At 43.4% G+C, this 13,943-nt stretch overlaps 1 protein-coding gene across 1 annotated transcript in view; it reads right to left on the bottom strand.

The window, feature by feature from the left end:
- The window catches only part of eml1 (EMAP like 1), a 196,160-nt gene that overhangs the window by 111,767 nt on the left and 70,450 nt on the right, over window positions 1-13,943 (bottom strand). The window lies entirely within an intron of this gene.

Below are 13,943 nucleotides of genomic sequence, written 5' to 3'. Positions count from 1 at the left end.
GCTGAGATCGCTTTGGGAAAAGCAACACTGTTCATAATTTATGTAGAAACTGGATTCATTGTCAGCTGAATGAAAACTAAACATCTTGCAATAAGGCAAGGACTTTTATTCTAAAATACTCCCTAAGTACTTCCATTCATTCAGCAGCAGGCTCTGCAATTTATTAAAAGACACTGCCAGGGGAATATTTGGGGTTTGGCTCCTGTGATAGGGTGTTGCTCAAGACATAAAGAAGTTAATTAAGTTTAAGATGTAGCTCATAATTGTTAAAAGCAAGGGGAAGGAGGGAGCCACATTTTAACTGATTTTTCATTCTAATTCCCAAGCCACTGCCTGCAAATTGTCTCTGGCCTATTGTTTTTAGTTTTATCCTTCTTAAAAATGCAGCTTTGTATTTAGGAGGTAAAGCAGCTCCAATACTTGGCAAAGCCATCTGAGAGTTAATGCTTGAGATTAATTCTCTCGAGGCCCATAGCTTCAGCAACAGTAACGCAGTCTAGTACAGCATAGTATACCAGTGCATTCTCCATTCGTTATGTTGGCAGATCTGGCACTGAGATTTAAGTTGACCCACAGTGGATTGTTCAGGTCATCACCTATATTTCCTTTTGGAGTATATAACTTTCATTTCTGTTACTCCTGTCAGGCTTTTGAAACACTTATTTTAAAAAACCTTTATTATAATATCAATGCTCATTTGTAAAGGAGCCAAAGTAGTAATCAGGCCTATTTTGTTGGAATTGGTTTGTTTTGCTGGGGTATTTTGAATGATTCAGAAGTAAAGGTCCATTTTGTTACTTCAGGTTGGTTGATCTAGGTCCAAACTGCTGCTCTGCTGATAGGATTGTTGGGACCCCCTTCAAGAAGGGTCATGTTCCCACATTTTTGTACAAATAAATTATTTGCTGCTTCAAGTTTAGCAGAGACACCACTCATGCGGTCTGCACTTGATAAATATTTTAGAGTAAATTGCATAGCTAAATGCTCACAGTTTCTACTTTTTTTAACAATAAATCTGGGGTTATAATTCCTTTTGTTCACAGAGAAACTTAAACCCCTTAGGTGCTTGTGGAGGAGGGGGTGGGGGTAGAGGACTGCTAAGAAAACCTAGGGACCTTAAACTTTCTAAAACAAGCTCTGCTGAACTTTACTCACCTTTGGTGTTTTCCTTTGACAAAAATCCACCAGAACTTGTAAAATTTAAAATAGATATAAAATTTTGCAGGACTTCAAGCTTCTTTCACCAGGCTCCATCTGTAACTCCATTGCCTGCTGAGATGTAATAGGGTGCACAAAATAGTGCAAGAAATAGCAATCCCAAAATCATGAGGCAGAATTAAAGAAAAGTGCGGATTTGTAGTGGGAAACAAACTACAATTATAGTTAAAAAACAAATGCTCATCGAGTATAATGATTGTTCTAATATTTAATTAAAACCTGCTCAATTGGATATCCACAGGCAAAATATCAACAATCAGAGGATATTGTCCAACTGGAATAAAGTCACAATGTTATTTGATGCTCCTCATGCTGCTTGCAAACCAGAAATTAATGCGCACCAATACTGTGGCGTCACATGGTGTTAAAATCACTTCTCTTCTTTGGCACATAAAGAAAGAAAGATTTGAATTTATATAGCACCTTTCACGAGCTCATGATAGCCCAAAGTGCTTTGGAGCCAATGAAGTACTTTTGAAGTGTAGTCACTGTTGTAATGTAAGAAAGCTGCTTATGTGTGTGTTAGCATGTATCAAATTTTGTCCTTTCTGTTAGCAGGTAATTGGAGCTGTGGTGTAGGTCAGATGCGTCAGTAGTTATGTTCGCCAACAATTTTACCTGCAGTTTGATTGCCCTGGCAGTCTCAGAGTGCTTACCCTCACTCCTGCATCTCTTCATATGCCAGGCGGCGCGTGGGTTGCAAACAATACAATTGGCAAATGATCTTTGAGCACCTAAAGATGTTGTCGTGGCAACGGTCTTTGTGTGACACACAGCACCTACACTGTTGGTAACCCAATCACTCGATGAGCATCTGAAATTAAACTGGAATACTGGCCCGAAATGTTTGTGACATCATACAAAAAAATGGCTCCGATCACAAAAAAGATAACCAGAAACAAACAGGCCTCAAGCCTGTCCCCCTTTCTTTCTTCTGGAATATTGAATAACTATTATATTACATTATATTATAATAGTGTACAATGTGTGGAATTTTCCCATTCATAGTCAATGGAACGGATGTTCCATCCCAAAACAATATGGGCTATAAATTGGGCTGCGTAGTACTCATTTTGTAGGTGCTATGCGGCCTCGTATGGATCCAAAATGCCATCCGGAATGCGCGCAAGCACTTCTAGTATGACATGCGCCAGATGCCATCTTAGTAACGGTGTTGTCGTAAACAGCTTGGAGGATCCCCCCCACCAGCGCTATTTAAAGGGATCATGCAGGAGTTACAGGTTAGTTGCTGGATTATTGCTTCTGGCTGCTGATGCATTTGTACCTGTTTTTGGAGGTCTCCTATGCTTGAATACTAAGACTAGGGGACATTACCTAAATATTAGAGCCAGGACTAGCAGGAGTGAAGTTAGGAAAGGCATTCACATGCAAAGGATGGTAGAAGTTTGGAATGCTTTTCTGCAAACGGCAGTTGATGCTAGCTCAATTGTTAATTTAAATCTGAGATTGATAGATTTTTGTTAACTGAAGGTATTAAGGGATATGGGGCTAAGACGGGTATATGGAGTTAGGTGACTGATCAGCCGTGACCGCATTGAATGGCAGAACTGGCTCGAGTGGCTCAGTGGCCTACTCCTGCTCCTATCTTCCCATGTTCCTATAATAAAGTTTTAATACTCTACAGGGAATGGGCTGGCTAGCTGATAGGCAACAGCACTGGCGGAGTGGCAGGGGTCGGAGAGGAATGTTGTCATCCTGAGAAAGGACAGCCGGTTCATGTTCCGTGGAGCCATTGCCACTTGCTGCCTCCTGTTATGCGCCACCTTCTCCTGCAAGAAAGTGGGACACGTGTTGGTGAGTGTCCTGCAAGATATTTGGGCAATGTGCCTGTCATAGTTGAATAGCTGCCAGTGTGGGACATGTGGGTTGTGGGGGTATGGCTTGCAATGGTGGTAATGTGTGAGGGTGAGATGAAGCATCTGATTGGAAGAGTTCATACTGATTGAAAGAATTTGTTGGTAGGTGGGTGATGGGGGAGGTGTAGTACGTGAAGCAGTGGATGCAACTAGTGGTGCAATTGGTAGGAGTTGACAGTTAACCTCACTCACCTTGACCACTTGTGTCAAAGCATTGCACTTCTTCCTGCACTGCATCCATGTTTGTGGTGCTATGTGCCTGGCATTGACTTTGTCCTCTACTGTCTCCCACTGCCTTGGGAGCATATATCTGGAGGGCCTCTTGCCGCCCTGAGGATATAGGATGCCCCTCCTTCTGTCCATCTCTTGCACCAAGGCCTCTAGTGCATCATCAGAGAACTTTGGTACAAACTCAGATTGGCAGATTGGTGAGGTCTGGTGTCCAGATTGGAGGCTGTGGGATGTAGTTGTGAGCAACCTTTATTCAATGTTTTAACATAACTCATCAGTTTGTAAATGTAAGGATGGGACCTGCATCTGTGTTTTACGTGTGCGATGTCTGATCTCCCTTCAGATTCTGTGTGGACCTGTATATTATATTTTGCAAATAAGAAGGGTAGGCTGCCTTTAAGAGGTGCAGGCTGCCTTTGAGCGGTGCTCGGTGCTCGCGCAATATCTGGGCCCCCTGGTGAGCAGCCACTCAACAGCGCAGGTAATGCTGGCTGCTCGCAGAAATCAGGTAAATAACCAGGCAGCACCAACATTGCATGCTGCCTGCATCTCCACGACCGGTTGCGGGGGTTATCCAATTTAACTCCCTAAAAATCCAGAGGGGGTAGAGAGAGAGAAGAGATCAGAAAGAACAGAGAGAGAGAGAGAGAAAATCAGAAATCTTATGAAGGTCTGTTGATGAAACAATGCTGCATATGTAAAGTACATTAAATTGAATCATGATATAGAATATGTAACAAACCCATGTGGATGGCTGCAGTGACCAATTGATCTTTGTATTTTATGAGGACTCTAGCATTGAGAAGTTGTAACTCTCACTACTGGTGGAACAGTACCAGTAGATCCTGCTGATCACAATCAACAACAACTTGCATTTATATAGCGCCTTTAATGTAGTAAAATGTCCCAAGGCGTTTCATAGGAGCGATTTTCAGACAAAATTTGACACCGAGCCACATAAGGAGATATTAGGGCGGGTGACCAAAAGCTTGGTCAAAGAGGCAGGTTTTAAGGAGCATCTTAAAGGAGGAGAAAGAGGCAGAGAGGCGGAGAGGTTTAGGGAGGGAATTCCAGAGCTTAGGGCCTAGGCAGCTGAAGGCACGGCTGCCAATGATGGAGCGATTAAAATCGGGGATGCGTAAGCGGCAAGAATTGGAGGAGCACGGAGATCTCGGAGGGTTGTAGAACTGGAGGAGGTTACAGAGATAGGGAGGGGCGAGGCCATGGAGGGATTTGAAAACAAGAAGAATAATTTTAAAATCGAGGCATTCCCACACCGGGAGCCAATGTAGGTCAGTGAGCACAAGAGTGATAGGTGAACGGGACTTGCGAGTTAGAATACGGGCAGCAGAATTTCGGATGAGCTCAAGTTTATGGATGGTGGAAGATGGGAGCGCGGCAAGGAGAGCATTGGAATAGTCAAGTCTAGAGGTAACAAAGGCATGGATGAGAGTTTCAGCAGCCGATGAGCCGAGGGGCAGAGAAGGGCGTTGTTATGGAGGTGGAAGCAGGTGGTCTTGGTAATGGAGCAGATATGTGGTCGGAAGCTCATCTCAGGGTCAAATAGGATGCCAAGATTGCAATCTAGACTGACACTTCAGTGCAGTACTGATGGAGTGAAGCATTGTTGGAGATGTCATCTTCAGATGAAACCTTGAACCGAGGCTGCACCCCCCCTCCCGCCCCCCACCACGTTGTTCAGCTGGACATAAAAGATTCCATGCTGCTATTCAAAGATATCTAGTCAACATTTTCCCTGAATCAACATCACCTAATACAGATTAACTGGTCATTCATCTTGTTTTCTGTTTGTAGGACCTTGCTGTGTGCAAATTGGCTGTTGCATTGGATTACATAACAACAGTATCTCCACTTCAAACGTAATTCATGAGCTGTGAAGCACTTGGGACATTAAAGGCACTGTATCAACGCAAGCTTTGTTCTTTCTTTTACTAATGAAGGAATAGGATTTATATTGAAGAAAATCTGAACAATTTTAAATCCAACGCAAAAGTTGTCCCCCATAGGGATATGGACTTACGGCATTCTGCTATCCTACTTTAAAGTTACAAACTGAACCATACTGACCCATCGGAGGCTTCCAGCATTGATCCCAGTCTGGGCTGACTGAGCTGATCTCACGGGCAGTGGGAGGGGCATTATGATTGGCATCACCATTGCTGAGTTAGAAATTGGCCAGAGTTCCCAGTCCTAATCTTTATCTACCAATCCCCGCTGGAAGTGCGCATGTATGGACTTTGGTTGTGAGTACAAGATAAGTACAGCTTTGATGCCCTATGTGGTACAATAACTTGCTAACACTTGTTCTCCATGCTCACACTTGGGAAAGGCACCATAGAAGGTGTTCTGACACCTGTGGAGTTGTAACCCAGCAAGGATTCAATGCCTTCTGGAGAGAAGGAGGGGACGAGAACAAAGTGGAGAAAATTGGAGGAAAAAGAGAGTTCAACTGAAAACCTGATGTATTGTCAACAATTCCAGAGTAAGGATTTCCTCAGGTTTTCCAAAATGGCATCCCTAATACAAAGAAATAAAAATGTATTCTTCTATGTAATCTCATTATTAGACATAAAAATCTACGGGTGCTGTGTTTGCTGCTCAGGGCCTGTAGTTAGCTGACAGTGGAGTTATACAGACAAGAGGACAACCTTTCAGCAACAGGAAGTAAAAAACAATAGAGCAGTTCATAGAAGGAAATCCAGTTTACTCTGCTGATGTACACCATTAAGTCCTGCTGACCTGCTCCATTCTATTTTTAGACAGCAGCCTTTATTTGCTGATGGACAGAATCATAGCCTGCTCATATCCACTATTTATGGCTTTCTTTAAATTTACATTGATCAACCTCCTTGGCTGCCAGGTGATGTGCAGTTTGTTCCATCCTGAGCTCCACTTTTCCATTTCTAAAACAATGCCCACTTATGCTCCCACCTCTTTCCCATTATTGCTGAATACACACTTTCATCACCTCCATGCTTCACAAATTAAACTACTCAAGAACTCTGCAGCCTGTGCCCTCATCCATACAAAGTCCTGCACTCCCATCACCAAGCTCCTTGCCAAACTCTACAGGGGCATGTGCTTCACAAATTAATTTCAAAATTCTTGCCCTCACCTTCAAATTCCTCCATGGCCTTACCCCACCCTTTCTGAGCAATCTTCTCCAGTAATTCATCTCAATCTGCACCCTCCATCCCACTGACCCCAGATTACTGCTTGTTTCACGTTTCCCTTACTCCAGTATTGGAGGCCAATCTTTCATTCACCACACCTGGCTCTCTAGAATACTCTTCCAAAACCACTTCACCTGTTAACTCCTTCCCTGCCTTCAAAAAAAGGTATCAAAAATCCATCCCTTTGACTGTGCTTTGAATTTCCTCTCCCCAAATTCTCACTTTCTCCTGCTTGATGTTCATTTTTCTACCTTATAAAACACTTTGAGGCCTTCATTTATTTAAGGATTCTGGTTATAGTGATTGACAAGTCCCAAAATTATAAACCAAATTTGACGGCGTCGATCCCATGATGCTTTGCGGAGCAGCTGTGAAGCCAAAAGCCAGCACTTTGAGCAGATATTGCTCAGATATTTGAAGTGCCAGTGGGTAGAGCTGTGGAACAGCTCAACAACCTTATTCGCATCTTTGTCGCCTCCAGGTTGACTATTCAAACATTCTCGTGGCTGGCCTCCTGAGTTCCACCTTGCATAAATTGCAGCTTGGCTAAAACTCCACCGCCTGCATTCTATCCCACATTAAGTCGCATTCCCCTCATCCTTGTTCTTGCAACTTTCACTGAATCTCCATTCTCAAAAATTATTAAGTTCAAAATCCTTTACTTCATCTACAAGTCCCTTCTTGGTCTCGCCCCATTCTAATTTACAACCTCCTACAGCCTACGTGCCAGTGGCACTCTCCACTCTTGCACCTCAGGCTGCATTTGCATCACCACACCTCTCATTTCACATTTAATTGCAGAGTCTCAAGCCGTCTTAGCCCCATATTCTGGAATGTTCTCCCCAAGTCTTTCTCCCCTCTTTCAAAATCCTCCTCAAAGCCTATCTCTTTGACCATGTCTTCAGTTATCTCTTTTAACTCTTCTCCCTTCACTGCTTAATATCTGTTCTCAAGTCTTTGAAGTGCTTTAGGATATTTTATTATGTTAATGCACTGTATAAATGCAAGTTCTTACTGGTGTAGTAGCACTGGGAACTGCCACTTGTGTTAAATTGTAAATCAACGTTTAGACCCTTGACGTGCAACCAGAACCCAGAAGGAAAAAGTCCAATGGGTCTTTGTTTTCTCAAAGGGCAGTGGCAGTTTAACATTAAACTGTAAAAGATCCGATGTGATGTTCAATCCTTTCCCCCATCCCCCCTTCAGTATACCTGAACATTTTTAGAACATTAACATTATGTCCATACAATCACTGCGAGAGGATTTCACTGTATATAGATGTAAATTGTTCTTGAAGTTGTTGTTGTTTGGAATGACCGAGTAAAATGATATTGCTACCATATTTGATCTTTATTAAATGTCTGAAAGATTTTAATTGAATGAGTGAAGCTGTACGGGTGTTTTATTTCAGATAATCTTTTTGCATTAGCTCCCTGCTTGTACTGGAAATTAAGCGCTCAATGCACAACGGCACCCTGTGAATAGATGAAAGATTTTCCCACAGTCTGAAGTCAGGTGCCATGTCCCACAGGATAGTAACCATTACTCTGCAGTAAATGACATGTTCACGTTCCCATTGTTTTTTTTCCCCTTTGCTGGAAGCTGGCCAACCCCATGAGAGGAATGGAGCTTGAAACATTGTGCTTTAGAGTCCATGCCTGTCAGCAAGTAGAAACATCACAAGTAATAACTTAATTGTTATGGGCATGAAATGTGAAGTGGTGGCCAGCACTAAGCCTTGCTATAGACAGTCTGGTATTAAATTAGGATAATTACTACAGTTTTTTTTTCAACTGATAAAAGATGATAGAATTGCATGTGACTCGATGTTGCACTGTGTCGCTTTGCCAGGGATTCACAGGACACCAGGTTCATAAACTCTCGCCTCCACAAATTTCCCACATGCTGAGTTTTAATCTTAGCTGTCAGAAGAGGTACAGAGCAGAGATCACGTGCTTCCCCACAGAGAAGGAAACTAGGATGTTGCTGTCATACGCCACTCAGTGCAGCCACCTGCATGCCCTCGGCTGTTGGATGGCATGTGGAAGGAAAATAATGCAGAATCATCCAAAAAATTGATGAATAGCTTGGATTAGAGAGGGAAAAAGATCAGACATGTGTGCCACCCCTTGTCACTGCCCAGTGGCTCCTGCTTGAAGTTATGGATGGACATTGGGTAAGAACAGAATCAGTCTCAGCTGGGATTGCTTCCATGGTGGAGTTGTCACTCTACACTTACTGTCTACGCTCACATATAAAGAATGACTGTTTAGGCAAGGTATCAGAGAATGCTCTGCAAACATGGAACCATGCCACTGCATGAGTCAATGCCTTCAGAGGATGACAAGAGAATATTAAGAGTGAGACTACTCATGTGAATAAGGAGGGGATCATTCCCTGTGAATTAAAAATGGTGAATCCATATGAATAATGAGGAGTGAATCCCTGTGAATAACAAGTGGAAAATCACTGTAAATATTGAGGAGGGAATTCCTGTGAATAATGACACTGTTACATGCAAACTTTGTTAGCAAATTGGATTTGGCTTGTATTGCCTGTGCTGAATTTTTAACTTGCAAGATGTCTATACTGCTAGGATCAGCTTGAAAGGGGTTAATTCTATATCACCCAAGGTTTCTCAGATAGGGGGAACCATAGAGCCCATTTCAAACATAATGGTGATGGTACTGTTTAATCATGCAAGTTGCTGTAGTTCTGAAACAATGGGAAGACCCCAGCTGGTGTGTTAGCTGAACTAGTCGTATCATTGATAAGTATTTCTGCCATTAATGAAGATGGTCCTCTTGGTCTTCATTCAGTGTTGGTGAAATATTCATTGTGGTTAATTAAACCATGGAAAGTATATTGTCTACACACAGACTTCAGGCAGGTGACAGATAAGCCTGAGGCAGAGTGATCTGTGTTCGAACTGCAGCAATGGGAGCCTTTTTTTGCTGTAAAAAGTCTGGACCAGCTTAGCTTTAGGAGTTTAGCTAAACCATGGCTTTAGTAAGTTGTGTATTTATTACTTTTCATAACTGAGTAGCATAGAGAAGTTCATTGTACTTATTGTGAAATCAGTTCATGATGTGCAGCTGTGTCTCATCATGGTAAAATGCTCTTTCAGTCTGCTTTCCCTAGGGAGAAGAAAATTCAAGTGGCCGTGCATATCAACAACAACTTGCATTTATATACCGCCTTTAACATCTCATGGTGCTTCTCATGGTAATCAGACAAAAAAATGGATGTTAAGCTTAAGAAGGAGATACAATGAGGGGTGACAAAAAGCTTGGTCAAAGAGATGGGTTTTAAGGAGGATGTTGAAGGAGGAGAAGGAAATGGAGAGGCAGAGGGAATAGGGAGGGAATTCCAGGGCATGGGGCTTAGAAAGCTGATGGCACAGCCGCCAATAGTGGATGAAGGGAGAGGGTGGTGCACAAGAGGCCAGAGTCAGAGAAGTGGAGAGCTTGGGAGGGGTTGTCGTGCTGGAGGAAGTTACAGAGATAGGGATGGACAAAGTGATGAAGGAATTAAACACAAGGATGAGAATCTTAAATTTGATTTGTTGGAGGACCAGGAGGCAATGTAGGTCAGCAAGGACAGGAGTGATGGGTAAGCAGGACTTGGTGTAAGATAGGGTTACATAGAGGTAGCAGAGTTTTGGATATTCTAAAGTTTATAGAGCATGAAGGATGGGTGGCGGTGAGTAGAATATTGGAATAGTCAAGTCTGAAGGTGACAAAGGCATGGATGAGGGTTTTATTACAGGGACGGTGTGATTAGCATGTTCGGGGCAGGTGCATCACACTTGTAAGAGGGCATCAGCAACGCCCACGACAGAGGCCTGAATGTCAGAGTGGCAATATGCCACTCCAACAAAGCTTCACAATAAAAGATCACAATTCTTAAACTACCAAAGGAGCTTTCGTGTGGTCTCTGCAATAAAACACCAGAAGAATGACTTTCTTTCCTGCTGCGCCTAAAAATCTGGTTGCAATGTGAAGAGACCCTCCGAACAAGCAAAATTGGGGATACTCATTTTTGAGAGTTGGTGGCGTGGCTAGGTTTGTGGGTGGAGATTCGTTCGGGTGGAGGGTTTGATGGACAACCATAAAAGATCGAGGGGACTTGGGCGTGTTGTAGTTATGCGTGTAACTCACATAAGCCCAAACTCCCGCCATCTTTTAAACCATGTAATTGGTTAGCGCCAGATTACATTGTCTCTAAACGCAAAGGCAGAAGAAACTCCAAGCCTCCATGTCTATAAACAGAGCCAGGTGACAATTTGCTGCAAGAAACAAATGTCCCAGTGAGTCATTGAAAGAAACATTAAAATTGCAAAGAATCCCTGCGAGAAAGAAAACCACTAATACAGCAGGCAGTGAGAGGCGATGCATCGGGAACCGAAACTATCTGGGAGTTAGCTGTTTTTGCACTGTCAAAAAATTGGAGCTTCAAGTCCGTTGCTGCATAAGGGAGCCGAATTTAGCAGCGTAAATGCCAGGAGCTGGCTCATGGATGGATGGATCTGAAATGTAACACTAGCATAATAGTGGCTGTTGGCTTCCCACAAGACAACCGTCACTGCACTTCAAAAGCAATTCATGACTTTGAGACATAGAATTTACAGCACAAAAACTGGCCATTCAGCCCAACTGGTCTATGCCACCGTTTATGCTCCACATGAGCCTCCTCCCACCCTTCTTCATCTAAACCTATCAGCATTTATTCTTAATTCTTTCTCTGACATCTAAGAGGCAATTGACTACATGATTGGGCACTATATAAATGCAAGTATTTTCAGAATGACACTAAGGTAGGAGGATGGGAACAGGAAGTTACAAAGGGACAAAGACAGTTTAAATGATTGCACTCCATCTGCTATAGTTTTGCCCAATGTGGAAAATTATGAGGTCATCCACTCTGGATCTGAGAAAGACAAATCAGAATATTTTCTTCATGATGAGAGACTAGGAGCTGTGGAGGAGCCAAAGGATTTAGGTGTCCATGTGCACAAATCACTAAAAGCTAGTGCACAGGTACAGAGGGTATTTAAAAAGGCTAATGGAATGTTGGCCTTTTCTCAAGGGGGTTGGAATTCAAGAGTGAGGAAGTGATGCTTGTTGCACAGAGCCTTGATCAGACCCCATCTGGAGTACTGTGTTCAGTTTTGGGTACCGAAGCTCAGGAGAGATACATTGCATTTGGAATGGGTACATTATAGATTCACCAGAATGATACAAGCGCTTAAATTACAAGGATAGGTTGCATAAACTTGGCTTGTATTCCCTTGAGTTTAGAAGGTTGAGGGGTGATCTAATGAATTGTTTAAAATGATAAAGGGATTCAATAGGGTAGATTAGAGAAACTATTTCCTCTGGTGGACAAATTCAGAACAAGGGGGTGTAATGTTAAAATTAGAGCTAGGCCATTTAGGGGTGAAATCAGGAAGCACTATTTCACTTAAAGGGTAGTGGAAATCTAGAACTCGCTCTCCCAAAAGGCTGTAGATTCTAGGTCAATTGAAATTTTCATGACTGAGGTCGATAGATTTTTGTTGGGCATCAAGGGGTATGGAGCAACGGCAAGTCGAGGTACAGATCAGCCACGATCTAATGGAATGGCGGAGCAGACTCAAGGGGCTGAATGGCCTACTCCTTATTCCTATGTTCCGATGTATTTTTCTATTCTATTCTAAGACACTTGAAGACCTCGTCAGTCATGGCTATTTGTTGCCAGAAATCAGTTTCCACCCTGCAAGAAAGGTGGTTCTGCTGATCATTGCGAGAAATGAAGTGTCGCAGCAAATCACATTCCAGTGAATTGCACTATCATGCTCTCAGGACATCTTCACATTCTTTACAACCAATGTGTTACTTTTTTTCTAAGTGAAAGCAGTGTTGTTAAGTAGACAAACAAGATTGCCACTTTGCACACAGCAAAAATTAAATGAATGAGTGACCAGATAAATGCCTCTGCCTGTAAATGTCGGCGAAAGGGTACTGTTAGGTGGGCAAAGTCTGTCTGTTCTGCAATCTGACCTGCCTGGTATCCCCAGACGCCCATTTTAGATGGGTGTGTAGATGACTGGGTGCTAATGCCATTGTAAACACTGGGAAATTGCATGAACATCTATTTGATGTCATCAGGATGGAATTTGAATGTAGTTAACTGGCAGCACTGGCACCATGGTCACAGTCATAGAGGATGTCTTTGTGACATTGATTGGGGCCATTTTAGTGCTGGGACAAGGACAGAAACCTGATTAAAGAGATTGAAACATGGAGTTGGGAGAAAAATGGGCGCAGATTTGGAAGGCGACAAGGACTTTGGAGAGGAAAGGGAGGTTGGAGATGGGATGAAAGTTTGCAAGGACAGAGGGGTCAAGGTTGCCATTTTTGAGGAGGGAGGAGGGGTAATAACAGCAGATTTGAAAGGGAGGGGGACAGTTCCTGAGGAGGGGAACCATTTACAAAATCAGCTACCGTGGGACCAGGAAGGGAAGCTGGTTGGTCAGCACTTTGGCGGTAATAGGGTCGAGATAGCAGGAGGTGGGTCTCATGGACAAGCTGAGGTCAGAGAGGACATGAGGAGAGGTAGGAGAGAAACTAGAGAAAGATGCAAGTTCAGGGCTCCAGCAGGAGAAGGGAGGGAAGCAGCAGAGGCGGGTGAATAGGTAGTCTCAATCTCAGTGACAAAGAAGTCACATGAGCTCCTAGCACTTGTTGTTGGAGGTGAGGGTGGAGGGGTCCGGGGAGAGGGGTTTAAGGAAATGGTTAGTAGTGAAAAAAAGAAGCCGGGGATTATCTTTGCATTCCAGGATGATCCTGGAGTAGTGAACAGTTTGGCAGAGGGCAGCAGTGCTTGATGTGGTCCAGTCAGATATGGCAATGAATGGCTAAACCAGTTGTGCGCCATATACGTTCAAGTCTGCGTCCCGTGAACTTAAAAGGAACAAAGATTGGGGCCATACCAGGGAGAATGACCAGGTGGGCGACAGTAAGAGTTTTACTGGGTACAAGAGCACTGAAGGTGGAGGTGAGGGTTTGATTGAGCAGATCGGTAGCTGCAGAAGTATTGTGGCTAATGGAAGGCCAAAGGATAGACAATTAGGAGTTTGAAAGTGTCGTTGTAAGTGACTTGGGGGAGATTTTTTTCCAGGGGCAGATGCAGAAGGAAGTGGGGTTGGAAGGGGGAAGGGGATGTGATTGGTGAGGGATACAAGGAAGTGTTCGCCTTGCCTGTGATTGAGATGATGGAACTAGAGAGGCCATATGAAATGGCAAGGTCAAGGGGGTCGCTGTGAATATGGGTAGAAGATTTTATATGTAGCGAGAGGTTAAGGGAGGACAGGAGGGCAGTGAACCCAGAGGAGAAAGGACAAGGTGATTGAAATGAGGGTTGAAATCGTCGAGGATGAGAA

Source organism: Heptranchias perlo, chromosome 10, assembly GCF_035084215.1.
Source record: "Heptranchias perlo isolate sHepPer1 chromosome 10, sHepPer1.hap1, whole genome shotgun sequence".
Classification (NCBI taxonomy): Eukaryota; Metazoa; Chordata; class Chondrichthyes; order Hexanchiformes; family Hexanchidae; genus Heptranchias; species Heptranchias perlo.
Note: the sequence above shows the minus strand (reverse complement) of the source record. Positions and strands in the feature narration are given on the sequence as shown.